The 12,741-nt window shown below is 52.4% G+C and overlaps 9 non-coding genes across 9 annotated transcripts; all 9 read right to left on the bottom strand.

Annotated features, from left to right (window-relative positions):
* Positions 1–1,090: 1,090 nt before the first annotated feature.
* Positions 1,091–1,209, bottom strand: LOC126102879 (5S ribosomal RNA). The gene has a single exon (XR_007523138.1). It is a non-coding gene; the product is annotated as a 5S ribosomal RNA (ribosomal RNA).
* Positions 1,210–2,501: 1,292 nt separating this feature from the next.
* On the bottom strand, positions 2,502–2,620 carry LOC126102878 (5S ribosomal RNA). The gene has a single exon (XR_007523137.1). It is a non-coding gene; the product is annotated as a 5S ribosomal RNA (ribosomal RNA).
* A 1,292-nt stretch (positions 2,621–3,912) lies between these two features.
* Positions 3,913–4,031, bottom strand: LOC126102877 (5S ribosomal RNA). Its single transcript, XR_007523136.1, has one exon. It is a non-coding gene; the product is annotated as a 5S ribosomal RNA (ribosomal RNA).
* A 1,292-nt stretch (positions 4,032–5,323) lies between these two features.
* Positions 5,324–5,442, bottom strand: LOC126102875 (5S ribosomal RNA). The gene has a single exon (XR_007523134.1). It is a non-coding gene; the product is annotated as a 5S ribosomal RNA (ribosomal RNA).
* A 1,292-nt stretch (positions 5,443–6,734) lies between these two features.
* Positions 6,735–6,853, bottom strand: LOC126102874 (5S ribosomal RNA). The gene has a single exon (XR_007523133.1). It is a non-coding gene; the product is annotated as a 5S ribosomal RNA (ribosomal RNA).
* A 1,293-nt stretch (positions 6,854–8,146) lies between these two features.
* Positions 8,147–8,265, bottom strand: LOC126102872 (5S ribosomal RNA). Its single transcript, XR_007523132.1, has one exon. It is a non-coding gene; the product is annotated as a 5S ribosomal RNA (ribosomal RNA).
* Positions 8,266–9,558: 1,293 nt separating this feature from the next.
* On the bottom strand, positions 9,559–9,678 carry LOC126101937 (5S ribosomal RNA). The gene has a single exon (XR_007522642.1). It is a non-coding gene; the product is annotated as a 5S ribosomal RNA (ribosomal RNA).
* Positions 9,679–10,969: 1,291 nt separating this feature from the next.
* LOC126102871 (5S ribosomal RNA) lies at positions 10,970–11,088 on the bottom strand. Its single transcript, XR_007523131.1, has one exon. It is a non-coding gene; the product is annotated as a 5S ribosomal RNA (ribosomal RNA).
* Positions 11,089–12,380: 1,292 nt separating this feature from the next.
* Positions 12,381–12,499, bottom strand: LOC126102870 (5S ribosomal RNA). The gene has a single exon (XR_007523130.1). It is a non-coding gene; the product is annotated as a 5S ribosomal RNA (ribosomal RNA).
* Between the last annotated feature and the right edge of the window lie 242 nt (positions 12,500–12,741).

Genomic DNA, 12,741 nt, shown 5'->3' with positions numbered 1-12,741 from the left:
GTCATTCGTTTGGTGCGTGCGGCCTCCGACACCCACTGGCGACGCGCCTTGTTCCTGTTATCCGGCGCAGGGCTTGCGCGCGGCCGGGCGGCGGGGGCACTGCGCGGGGTGTTGCAGTGTCCTGCTGGACCGACGGAAGCTTTCTCACCTGCCTGACACACGCCGCGCTTCCAGATTAATGCGTAATTTGCGCGGTGCATTTGCATTCGCGCCTGTCCCCCCTCCCGTCCCGACTTGTCCCGACTTTGCTCGACTGCCGCTCGCTGCCGCTCGGGTCGCGGCCCATATGACAGCACAAGCACGAGAAACATCTGCGAGACGGGCGCGGGCCTGACCGGCGTGTCCGAGACGCCGTGGGCGGCCGTTCGGAGCTACTAGAGCAGCGCTGTGCCGTGCCATGGAAAGGTGCGAAACCAAGGACAGAAGACACAGAATTTTTGTTTACAAATTTGCACGTGTACACTGCTACAAAACAATAAGCCCGGACGTATTTCGGAACATTTCTGCCGCTTAATACTGTTTTGTTATTTCCAGAGACACTTTGGAAATCTTCCTTGGCACACGCTTCTTCAAACTGAGTTCCCTAATATCGTATCTTTTGTTTATTACAACAGATTTAAGTCATTGTGGAAACATCTTTGTCGCATCGGAAAGGTAGCGTGAAGAGACGGCTGGCAGGGCTGGCGACAAGAAAGCAAAATATGAAGACAGCCAGAGGTCCCAGGCAGTCGCCGATCCGAATACTAACGTTGTTGCTTAACTTGGGTGATGGCACGAGAACGGTTGGTTTTTTTTTATTTATTTATTTATTTAGTTACTTTTCGGAATTTAGCACTGCTGCGTAACAGTAGGCTCTGGCGCATTTCAAGAACACATCTGTCGATTGGTAGTGTTTTGTCATTTTCAACGAGTTCCTAGCACTCTTCCTTCGCGCATTCTTACTCAAACCGAGTTCATTACCGTAATTTCGTATCTTACGTTTAATACAGTACTTTAAAATGCTTGTGGAAGCATCTTTGTCGACACCTGAAAGTTATTATGAAAAGAGGCCTGGCAGGTGTAGCGACGTAAAAATGAAAAAATGAGAAAGAGCCAACAGCACGCGGTGTTCCCAGGCGGTCACCCATCCAAGTACTAACCGCGCCCGATGTTGCTTAACTTCGGTGATCGGACGAGAACCGGTGTAGTCAACATGGTATGGCCGTTGGCGTCCTTATACTGTAGCCGCACCACCGAAGAAGCATTCGCCTCTTCTCCCAACACACGCAATCGCCGCTTTCCGTGGCACATTTGACGCAAAGCGCGTCTTTCCACCTCGAAGGTGGCGCGGAGTGCGCGCTCGCCTCGGCGTCTCATAGGCGACTGCCGAACGTAGGTGAGACGCACAACACAGCTGCTCGATGCACCGCCTGTCATTCGTTTGGTGCGTGCGGCCTCCGACACCCACTGGCGACGCGCCTTGTTCCTGTTATCCGGCGCAGGGCTTGCGCGCGGCCGGGCGGCGGGGGCACTGCGCGGGGTGTTGCAGTGTCCTGCTGGACCGACGGAAGCTTTCTCACCTGCCTGACACACGCCGCGCTTCCAGATTAATGCGTAATTTGCGCGGTGCATTTGCATTCGCGCCTGTCCCCCCTCCCGTCCCGACTTGTCCCGACTTTGCTCGACTGCCGCTCGCTGCCGCTCGGGTCGCGGCCCATATGACAGCACAAGCACGAGAAACATCTGCGAGACGGGCGCGGGCCTGACCGGCGTGTCCGAGACGCCGTGGGCGGCCGTTCGGAGCTACTAGAGCAGCGCTGTGCCGTGCCATGGAAAGGTGCGAAACCAAGGACAGAAGACACAGAATTTTTGTTTACAAATTTGCACGTGTACACTGCTACAAAACAATAAGCCCGGACGTATTTCGGAACATTTCTGCCGCTTAATACTGTTTTGTTATTTCCAGAGACACTTTGGAAATCTTCCTTGGCACACGCTTCTTCAAACTGAGTTCCCTAATATCGTATCTTTTGTTTATTACAACAGATTTAAGTCATTGTGGAAACATCTTTGTCGCATCGGAAAGGTAGCGTGAAGAGACGGCTGGCAGGGCTGGCGACAAGAAAGCAAAATATGAAGACAGCCAGAGGTCCCAGGCAGTCGCCGATCCGAATACTAACGTTGTTGCTTAACTTGGGTGATGGCACGAGAACGGTTGGTTTTTTTTTATTTATTTATTTATTTAGTTACTTTTCGGAATTTAGCACTGCTGCGTAACAGTAGGCTCTGGCGCATTTCAAGAACACATCTGTCGATTGGTAGTGTTTTGTCATTTTCAACGAGTTCCTAGCACTCTTCCTTCGCGCATTCTTACTCAAACCGAGTTCATTACCGTAATTTCGTATCTTACGTTTAATACAGTACTTTAAAATGCTTGTGGAAGCATCTTTGTCGACACCTGAAAGTTATTATGAAAAGAGGCCTGGCAGGTGTAGCGACGTAAAAATGAAAAAATGAGAAAGAGCCAACAGCACGCGGTGTTCCCAGGCGGTCACCCATCCAAGTACTAACCGCGCCCGATGTTGCTTAACTTCGGTGATCGGACGAGAACCGGTGTAGTCAACATGGTATGGCCGTTGGCGTCCTTATACTGTAGCCGCACCACCGAAGAAGCATTCGCCTCTTCTCCCAACACACGCAATCGCCGCTTTCCGTGGCACATTTGACGCAAAGCGCGTCTTTCCACCTCGAAGGTGGCGCGGAGTGCGCGCTCGCCTCGGCGTCTCATAGGCGACTGCCGAACGTAGGTGAGACGCACAACACAGCTGCTCGATGCACCGCCTGTCATTCGTTTGGTGCGTGCGGCCTCCGACACCCACTGGCGACGCGCCTTGTTCCTGTTATCCGGCGCAGGGCTTGCGCGCGGCCGGGCGGCGGGGGCACTGCGCGGGGTGTTGCAGTGTCCTGCTGGACCGACGGAAGCTTTCTCACCTGCCTGACACACGCCGCGCTTCCAGATTAATGCGTAATTTGCGCGGTGCATTTGCATTCGCGCCTGTCCCCCCTCCCGTCCCGACTTGTCCCGACTTTGCTCGACTGCCGCTCGCTGCCGCTCGGGTCGCGGCCCATATGACAGCACAAGCACGAGAAACATCTGCGAGACGGGCGCGGGCCTGACCGGCGTGTCCGAGACGCCGTGGGCGGCCGTTCGGAGCTACTAGAGCAGCGCTGTGCCGTGCCATGGAAAGGTGCGAAACCAAGGACAGAAGACACAGAATTTTTGTTTACAAATTTGCACGTGTACACTGCTACAAAACAATAAGCCCGGACGTATTTCGGAACATTTCTGCCGCTTAATACTGTTTTGTTATTTCCAGAGACACTTTGGAAATCTTCCTTGGCACACGCTTCTTCAAACTGAGTTCCCTAATATCGTATCTTTTGTTTATTACAACAGATTTAAGTCATTGTGGAAACATCTTTGTCGCATCGGAAAGGTAGCGTGAAGAGACGGCTGGCAGGGCTGGCGACAAGAAAGCAAAATATGAAGACAGCCAGAGGTCCCAGGCAGTCGCCGATCCGAATACTAACGTTGTTGCTTAACTTGGGTGATGGCACGAGAACGGTTGGTTTTTTTTTATTTATTTATTTATTTAGTTACTTTTCGGAATTTAGCACTGCTGCGTAACAGTAGGCTCTGGCGCATTTCAAGAACACATCTGTCGATTGGTAGTGTTTTGTCATTTTCAACGAGTTCCTAGCACTCTTCCTTCGCGCATTCTTACTCAAACCGAGTTCATTACCGTAATTTCGTATCTTACGTTTAATACAGTACTTTAAAATGCTTGTGGAAGCATCTTTGTCGACACCTGAAAGTTATTATGAAAAGAGGCCTGGCAGGTGTAGCGACGTAAAAATGAAAAAATGAGAAAGAGCCAACAGCACGCGGTGTTCCCAGGCGGTCACCCATCCAAGTACTAACCGCGCCCGATGTTGCTTAACTTCGGTGATCGGACGAGAACCGGTGTAGTCAACATGGTATGGCCGTTGGCGTCCTTATACTGTAGCCGCACCACCGAAGAAGCATTCGCCTCTTCTCCCAACACACGCAATCGCCGCTTTCCGTGGCACATTTGACGCAAAGCGCGTCTTTCCACCTCGAAGGTGGCGCGGAGTGCGCGCTCGCCTCGGCGTCTCATAGGCGACTGCCGAACGTAGGTGAGACGCACAACACAGCTGCTCGATGCACCGCCTGTCATTCGTTTGGTGCGTGCGGCCTCCGACACCCACTGGCGACGCGCCTTGTTCCTGTTATCCGGCGCAGGGCTTGCGCGCGGCCGGGCGGCGGGGGCACTGCGCGGGGTGTTGCAGTGTCCTGCTGGACCGACGGAAGCTTTCTCACCTGCCTGACACACGCCGCGCTTCCAGATTAATGCGTAATTTGCGCGGTGCATTTGCATTCGCGCCTGTCCCCCCTCCCGTCCCGACTTGTCCCGACTTTGCTCGACTGCCGCTCGCTGCCGCTCGGGTCGCGGCCCATATGACAGCACAAGCACGAGAAACATCTGCGAGACGGGCGCGGGCCTGACCGGCGTGTCCGAGACGCCGTGGGCGGCCGTTCGGAGCTACTAGAGCAGCGCTGTGCCGTGCCATGGAAAGGTGCGAAACCAAGGACAGAAGACACAGAATTTTTGTTTACAAATTTGCACGTGTACACTGCTACAAAACAATAAGCCCGGACGTATTTCGGAACATTTCTGCCGCTTAATACTGTTTTGTTATTTCCAGAGACACTTTGGAAATCTTCCTTGGCACACGCTTCTTCAAACTGAGTTCCCTAATATCGTATCTTTTGTTTATTACAACAGATTTAAGTCATTGTGGAAACATCTTTGTCGCATCGGAAAGGTAGCGTGAAGAGACGGCTGGCAGGGCTGGCGACAAGAAAGCAAAATATGAAGACAGCCAGAGGTCCCAGGCAGTCGCCGATCCGAATACTAACGTTGTTGCTTAACTTGGGTGATGGCACGAGAACGGTTGGTTTTTTTTTATTTATTTATTTATTTAGTTACTTTTCGGAATTTAGCACTGCTGCGTAACAGTAGGCTCTGGCGCATTTCAAGAACACATCTGTCGATTGGTAGTGTTTTGTCATTTTCAACGAGTTCCTAGCACTCTTCCTTCGCGCATTCTTACTCAAACCGAGTTCATTACCGTAATTTCGTATCTTACGTTTAATACAGTACTTTAAAATGCTTGTGGAAGCATCTTTGTCGACACCTGAAAGTTATTATGAAAAGAGGCCTGGCAGGTGTAGCGACGTAAAAATGAAAAAATGAGAAAGAGCCAACAGCACGCGGTGTTCCCAGGCGGTCACCCATCCAAGTACTAACCGCGCCCGATGTTGCTTAACTTCGGTGATCGGACGAGAACCGGTGTAGTCAACATGGTATGGCCGTTGGCGTCCTTATACTGTAGCCGCACCACCGAAGAAGCATTCGCCTCTTCTCCCAACACACGCAATCGCCGCTTTCCGTGGCACATTTGACGCAAAGCGCGTCTTTCCACCTCGAAGGTGGCGCGGAGTGCGCGCTCGCCTCGGCGTCTCATAGGCGACTGCCGAACGTAGGTGAGACGCACAACACAGCTGCTCGATGCACCGCCTGTCATTCGTTTGGTGCGTGCGGCCTCCGACACCCACTGGCGACGCGCCTTGTTCCTGTTATCCGGCGCAGGGCTTGCGCGCGGCCGGGCGGCGGGGGCACTGCGCGGGGTGTTGCAGTGTCCTGCTGGACCGACGGAAGCTTTCTCACCTGCCTGACACACGCCGCGCTTCCAGATTAATGCGTAATTTGCGCGGTGCATTTGCATTCGCGCCTGTCCCCCCTCCCGTCCCGACTTGTCCCGACTTTGCTCGACTGCCGCTCGCTGCCGCTCGGGTCGCGGCCCATATGACAGCACAAGCACGAGAAACATCTGCGAGACGGGCGCGGGCCTGACCGGCGTGTCCGAGACGCCGTGGGCGGCCGTTCGGAGCTACTAGAGCAGCGCTGTGCCGTGCCATGGAAAGGTGCGAAACCAAGGACAGAAGACACAGAATTTTTGTTTACAAATTTGCACGTGTACACTGCTACAAAACAATAAGCCCGGACGTATTTCGGAACATTTCTGCCGCTTAATACTGTTTTGTTATTTCCAGAGACACTTTGGAAATCTTCCTTGGCACACGCTTCTTCAAACTGAGTTCCCTAATATCGTATCTTTTGTTTATTACAACAGATTTAAGTCATTGTGGAAACATCTTTGTCGCATCGGAAAGGTAGCGTGAAGAGACGGCTGGCAGGGCTGGCGACAAGAAAGCAAAATATGAAGACAGCCAGAGGTCCCAGGCAGTCGCCGATCCGAATACTAACGTTGTTGCTTAACTTGGGTGATGGCACGAGAACGGTTGGTTTTTTTTTATTTATTTATTTATTTAGTTACTTTTCGGAATTTAGCACTGCTGCGTAACAGTAGGCTCTGGCGCATTTCAAGAACACATCTGTCGATTGGTAGTGTTTTGTCATTTTCAACGAGTTCCTAGCACTCTTCCTTCGCGCATTCTTACTCAAACCGAGTTCATTACCGTAATTTCGTATCTTACGTTTAATACAGTACTTTAAAATGCTTGTGGAAGCATCTTTGTCGACACCTGAAAGTTATTATGAAAAGAGGCCTGGCAGGTGTAGCGACGTAAAAATGAAAAAATGAGAAAGAGCCAACAGCACGCGGTGTTCCCAGGCGGTCACCCATCCAAGTACTAACCGCGCCCGATGTTGCTTAACTTCGGTGATCGGACGAGAACCGGTGTAGTCAACATGGTATGGCCGTTGGCGTCCTTATACTGTAGCCGAACCACGGAGGAAGCATTCGCCTCTTCTCCCAACACACGCAATCGCCGCTTTCCGTGGCACATTTGACGCAAAGCGCGTCTTTCCACCTCGAAGGTGGCGCGGAGTGCGCGCTCGCCTCGGCGTCTCATAGGCGACTGCCGAACGTAGGTGAGACGCACAACACAGCTGCTCGATGCACCGCCTGTCATTCGTTTGGTGCGTGCGGCCTCCGACACCCACTGGCGACGCGCCTTGTTCCTGTTATCCGGCGCAGGGCTTGCGCGCGGCCGGGCGGCGGGGGCACTGCGCGGGGTGTTGCAGTGTCCTGCTGGACCGACGGAAGCTTTCTCACCTGCCTGACACACGCCGCGCTTCCAGATTAATGCGTAATTTGCGCGGTGCATTTGCATTCGCGCCTGTCCCCCCTCCCGTCCCGACTTGTCCCGACTTTGCTCGACTGCCGCTCGCTGCCGCTCGGGTCGCGGCCCATATGACAGCGCAAGCACGAGAAACATCTGCGAGACGGGCGCGGGCCTGACCGGCGTGTCCGAGACGCCGTGGGCGGCCGTTCGGAGCTACTAGAGCAGCGCTGTGCCGTGCCATGGAAAGGTGCGAAACCAAGGACAGAAGACACAGAATTTTTGTTTACAAATTTGCACGTGTACACTGCTACAAAACAATAAGCCCGGACGTATTTCGGAACATTTCTGCCGCTTAATACTGTTTTGTTATTTCCAGAGACACTTTGGAAATCTTCCTTGGCACACGCTTCTTCAAACTGAGTTCCCTAATATCGTATCTTTTGTTTATTACAACAGATTTAAGTCATTGTGGAAACATCTTTGTCGCATCGGAAAGGTAGCGTGAAGAGACGGCTGGCAGGGCTGGCGACAAGAAAGCAAAATATGAAGACAGCCAGAGGTCCCAGGCAGTCGCCGATCCGAATACTAACGTTGTTGCTTAACTTGGGTGATGGCACGAGAACGGTTGGTTTTTTTTTTATTTATTTATTTATTTAGTTACTTTTCGGAATTTAGCACTGCTGCGTAACAGTAGGCTCTGGCGCATTTCAAGAACACATCTGTCGATTGGTAGTGTTTTGTCATTTTCAACGAGTTCCTAGCACTCTTCCTTCGCGCATTCTTACTCAAACCGAGTTCATTACCGTAATTTCGTATCTTACGTTTAATACAGTACTTTAAAATGCTTGTGGAAGCATCTTTGTCGACACCTGAAAGTTATTATGAAAAGAGGCCTGGCAGGTGTAGCGACGTAAAAATGAAAAAATGAGAAAGAGCCAACAGCACGCGGTGTTCCCAGGCGGTCACCCATCCAAGTACTAACCGCGCCCGATGTTGCTTAACTTCGGTGATCGGACGAGAACCGGTGTAGTCAACATGGTATGGCCGTTGGCGTCCTTATACTGTAGCCGCACCACCGAAGAAGCATTCGCCTCTTCTCCCAACACACGCAATCGCCGCTTTCCGTGGCACATTTGACGCAAAGCGCGTCTTTCCACCTCGAAGGTGGCGCGGAGTGCGCGCTCGCCTCGGCGTCTCATAGGCGACTGCCGAACGTAGGTGAGACGCACAACACAGCTGCTCGATGCACCGCCTGTCATTCGTTTGGTGCGTGCGGCCTCCGACACCCACTGGCGACGCGCCTTGTTCCTGTTATCCGGCGCAGGGCTTGCGCGCGGCCGGGCGGCGGGGGCACTGCGCGGGGTGTTGCAGTGTCCTGCTGGACCGACGGAAGCTTTCTCACCTGCCTGACACACGCCGCGCTTCCAGATTAATGCGTAATTTGCGCGGTGCATTTGCATTCGCGCCTGTCCCCCCTCCCGTCCCGACTTGTCCCGACTTTGCTCGACTGCCGCTCGCTGCCGCTCGGGTCGCGGCCCATATGACAGCACAAGCACGAGAAACATCTGCGAGACGGGGCGAGGGCCTGACCGGCGTGTCCGAGACGCCGTGGGCGGCCGTTCGGAGCTACTAGAGCAGCGCTGTGCCGTGCCATGGAAAGGTGCGAAACCAAGGACAGAAGACACAGAATTTTTGTTTACAAATTTGCACGTGTACACTGCTACAAAACAATAAGCCCGGACGTATTTCGGAACATTTCTGCCGCTTAATACTGTTTTGTTATTTCCAGAGACACTTTGGAAATCTTCCTTGGCACACGCTTCTTCAAACTGAGTTCCCTAATATCGTATCTTTTGTTTATTACAACAGATTTAAGTCATTGTGGAAACATCTTTGTCGCATCGGAAAGGTAGCGTGAAGAGACGGCTGGCAGGGCTGGCGACAAGAAAGCAAAATATGAAGACAGCCAGAGGTCCCAGGCAGTCGCCGATCCGAATACTAACGTTGTTGCTTAACTTGGGTGATGGCACGAGAACGGTGGTTTTTTTTTATTTATTTATTTATTTAGTTACTTTTCGGAATTTAGCACTGCTGCGTAACAGTAGGCTCTGGCGCATTTCAAGAACACATCTGTCGATTGGTAGTGTTTTGTCATTTTCAACGAGTTCCTAGCACTCTTCCTTCGCGCATTCTTACTCAAACCGAGTTCATTACCGTAATTTCGTATCTTACGTTTAATACAGTACTTTAAAATGCTTGTGGAAGCATCTTTGTCGACACCTGAAAGTTATTATGAAAAGAGGCCTGGCAGGGTGTAGCGACGTAAAAATGAAAAAATGAGAAAGAGCCAACAGCACGCGGTGTTCCCAGGCGGTCACCCATCCAAGTACTAACCGCGCCCGATGTTGCTTAACTTCGGTGATCGGACGAGAACCGGTGTAGTCAACATTGGTATGGCCGTTGGCGTCCTTATACTGTAGCCGCACCACCGAAGAAGCATTCGCCTCTTCTCCCAACACACGCAATCGCCGCTTTCCGTGGCACATTTGACGCAAAGCGCGTCTTTCCACCTCGAAGGTGGCGCGGAGTGCGCGCTCGCCTCGGCGTCTCATAGGCGACTGCCGAACGTAGGTGAGACGCACAACACAGCTGCTCGATGCACCGCCTGTCATTCGTTTGGTGCGTGCGGCCTCCGACACCCACTGGCGACGCGCCTTGTTCCTGTTATCCGGCGCAGGGCTTGCGCGCGGCCGGGCGGCGGGGGCACTGCGCGGGGTGTTGCAGTGTCCTGCTGGACCGACGGAAGCTTTCTCACCTGCCTGACACACGCCGCGCTTCCAGATTAATGCGTAATTTGCGCGGTGCATTTGCATTCGCGCCTGTCCCCCCTCCCGTCCCGACTTGTCCCGACTTTGCTCGACTGCCGCTCGCTGCCGCTCGGGTCGCGGCCCATATGACAGCACAAGCACGAGAAACATCTGCGAGACGGGCGCGGGCCTGACCGGCGTGTCCGAGACGCCGTGGGCGGCCGTTCGGAGCTACTAGAGCAGCGCTGTGCCGTGCCAGGAAAGGTGCGAAACCAAGGACAGAAGACACAGAATTTTTGTTTACAAATTTGCACGTGTACACTGCTACAAAACAATAAGCCCGGACGTATTTCGGAACATTTCTGCCGCTTAATACTGTTTTGTTATTTCCAGAGACACTTTGGAAATCTTCCTTGGCACACGCTTCTTCAAACTGAGTTCCCTAATATCGTATCTTTTGTTTATTACAACAGATTTAAGTCATTGTGGAAACATCTTTGTCGCATCGGAAAGGTAGCGTGAAGAGACGGCTGGCAGGGCTGGCGACAAGAAAGCAAAATATGAAGACAGCCAGAGGTCCCAGGCAGTCGCCGATCCGAATACTAACGTTGTTGCTTAACTTGGGTGATGGCACGAGAACGGTTGGTTTTTTTTTATTTATTTATTTATTTAGTTACTTTTCGGAATTTAGCACTGCTGCGTAACAGTAGGCTCTGGCGCATTTCAAGAACACATCTGTCGATTGGTAGTGTTTTGTCATTTTCAACGAGTTCCTAGCACTCTTCCTTCGCGCATTCTTACTCAAACCGAGTTCATTACCGTAATTTCGTATCTTACGTTTAATACAGTACTTTAAAATGCTTGTGGAAGCATCTTTGTCGACACCTGAAAGTTATTATGAAAAGAGGCCTGGCAGGTGTAGCGACGTAAAAATGAAAAAATGAGAAAGAGCCAACAGCACGCGGTGTTCCCAGGCGGTCACCCATCCAAGTACTAACCGCGCCCGATGTTGCTTAACTTCGGTGATCGGACGAGAACCGGTGTAGTCAACATGGTATGGCCGTTGGCGTCCTTATACTGTAGCCGCACCACGGAGGAAGCATTCGCCTCTTCTCCCAACACACGCAATCGCCGCTTTCCGTGGCACATTTGACGCAAAGCGCGTCTTTCCACCTCGAAGGTGGCGCGGAGTGCGCGCTCGCCTCGGCGTCTCATAGGCGACTGCCGAACGTAGGTGAGACGCACAACACAGCTGCTCGATGCACCGCCTGTCATTCGTTTGGTGCGTGCGGCCTCCGACACCCACTGGCGACGCGCCTTGTTCCTGTTATCCGGCGCAGGGCTTGCGCGCGGCCGGGCGGCGGGGGCACTGCGCGGGGTGTTGCAGTGTCCTGCTGGACCGACGGAAGCTTTCTCACCTGCCTGACACACGCCGCGCTTCCAGATTTATGCGTAATTTGCGCGGTGCATTTGCATTCGCGCCTGTCCCCCCTCCCGTCCCGACTTGTCCCGACTTTGCTCGACTGCCGCTCGCTGCCGCTCGGGTCGCGGCCCATATGACAGCACAAGCACGAGAAACATCTGCGAGACGGGCGCGGGCCTGACCGGCGTGTCCGAGACGCCGTGGGCGGCCGTTCGGAGCTACTAGAGCAGCGCTGTGCCGTGCCATGGAAAGGTGCGAAACCAAGGACAGAAGACACAGAATTTTTGTTTACAAATTTGCACGTGTACACTGCTACAAAACAATAAGCCCGGACGTATTTCGGAACATTTCTGCCGCTTAATACTGTTTTGTTATTTCCAGAGACACTTTGGAAATCTTCCTTGGCACACGCTTCTTCAAACTGAGTTCCCTAATATCGTATCTTTTGTTTATTACAACAGATTTAAGTCATTGTGGAAACATCTTTGTCGCATCGGAAAGGTAGCGTGAAGAGACGGCTGGCAGGGCTGGCGACAAGAAAGCAAAATATGAAGACAGCCAGAGGTCCCAGGCAGTCGCCGATCCGAATACTAACGTTGTTGCTTAACTTGGGTGATGGCACGAGAACGGTTGGTTTTTTTTTATTTATTTATTTATTTAGTTACTTTTCGGAATTTAGCACTGCTGCGTAACAGTAGGCTCTGGCGCATTTCAAGAACACATCTGTCGATTGGTAGTGTTTTGTCATTTTCAACGAGTTCCTAGCACTCTTCCTTCGCGCATTCTTACTCAAACCGAGTTCATTACCGTAATTTCGTATCTTACGTTTAATACAGTACTTTAAAATGCTTGTGGAAGCATCTTTGTCGACACCTGAAAGTTATTATGAAAAGAGGCCTGGCAGGTGTAGCGACGTAAAAATGAAAAAATGAGAAAGAGCCAACAGCACGCGGTGTTCCCAGGCGGTCACCCATCCAAGTACTAACCGCGCCCGATGTTGCTTAACTTCGGTGATCGGACGAGAACCGGTGTAGTCAACATGGTATGGCCGTTGGCGTCCTTATACTGTAGCCGCACCACGGAGGAAGCATTCGCCTCTTCTCCCAACACACGCAATCGCCGCTTTCCGTGGCACATTTGACGCAAAGCGCGTCTTTCCACCTCGAAGGTGGCGCGGAGTGCGCGCTCGCCTCGGCGTCTCATAGGCGACTGCCGAACGTAGGTGAGACGCACAACACAGCTGCTCGATGCACCGCCTGTCATTCGTTTGGTGCGTGCGGCCTCCGACACCCACTGGC

Source organism: Schistocerca cancellata, chromosome 9 (assembly GCF_023864275.1).
Source record: "Schistocerca cancellata isolate TAMUIC-IGC-003103 chromosome 9, iqSchCanc2.1, whole genome shotgun sequence".
Classification (NCBI taxonomy): domain Eukaryota; kingdom Metazoa; phylum Arthropoda; class Insecta; order Orthoptera; family Acrididae; genus Schistocerca; species Schistocerca cancellata.
The sequence above is the reverse complement of the archived record's forward strand: the minus strand, read 5'-3'. Positions and strand labels throughout refer to the sequence as shown.